Below are 1189 nucleotides of genomic sequence, written 5' to 3' on the forward strand. Positions count from 1 at the left end.
GATTATGGGAAGCTCGGAGGATCAGAAAATGTCTGTCTGCAGGAGCTCCGTGGCAACTCCTTTCAGCCAACCACCACACACACACAGACACACACAGACACACACACTTAAACACACACACATAAACACAGAGAGGGATGCACGGTGCTTCTTTCAGCACCGAGACTGACGTTACAAATCCTGTCATTACACTGGAGGAGGAGGAGAAGGGAGGATGAAGGAGGGAGGGAGAAGATGCGGGGGGGGTTGCATTACCTGCATGTTGTCAGTAGTCATCTGTTGATTATGTGATCTGACTACAAAGACTACAGTATTGGAATAAGATGATGCTATAAATGAATAAAAAAATATGAACATAAACTGAGAATAAATGTTCATTTTTGACCTTGGGAAAGGTTTGATGTCATTTGTCTGAGCTTTCTACAATCTATTGTCAGTGCTGGAGGAAGTATGCAGATCCTTGACTTCAGTGGTTCCCTATCTTTTTCCGTAAGAGACCTTTTTCCCTGCTGAGGTTTTTAATGGATATTTCATATTATATTTGAAACTGTACAATGAACTCATACATTAATGTAAAGCTGAACTGCTTTGGAAACTAGGACTGAAAACTAATTTTCATGATGGATAAATCTTCTACATTATTCAATAATCGATTGAAGACCAAAAATGTGTAAGAAATGCATTAATATTTGTTTTAAGTGACACTTTCCTCAAAAAGCCCTTAAAATTAGTCGATTAAAAAGACATTTAAAGCCGTACAAACTGAATTATTAGGAGGAAAAGCAGAAAATCCTCACATTTAAAGCTGTTGGATGAAGTAATAAGTCCAATATTTCCTGCTGATGTAAATGGAATGAGGAGAAAATACTCAAGTACAATTACCAAGTTTGTACTTGAGTAGTTGTACTTAGTTACATTCCACCACTGTCCATTTTATGATGCTGACGCTCCGGTTAAGGTTAGGTTTGCCTCAAAACAACTTGGTTAAGATTCAGGGAAAGATTATCGTTTTTTGGGGGTCGTTGTCATGGTTACAAGCATCCAGGAAGCCGTTGGTCACACTCATGTTTTTACTGTTAGTCTCTGTGGCCCACTGAGCGGTGGAAACGAGGACATTTAACCAGGAACTAGGGACAAACGTGAGGATCTGTTCTGCGCAGTTAAACGTGAACTCAATTAATGTGACTGT

This window comes from Dicentrarchus labrax, unplaced genomic scaffold, assembly GCF_905237075.1.
Source record: "Dicentrarchus labrax unplaced genomic scaffold, dlabrax2021, whole genome shotgun sequence".
NCBI classification, from domain to species: domain Eukaryota; kingdom Metazoa; phylum Chordata; class Actinopteri; family Moronidae; genus Dicentrarchus; species Dicentrarchus labrax.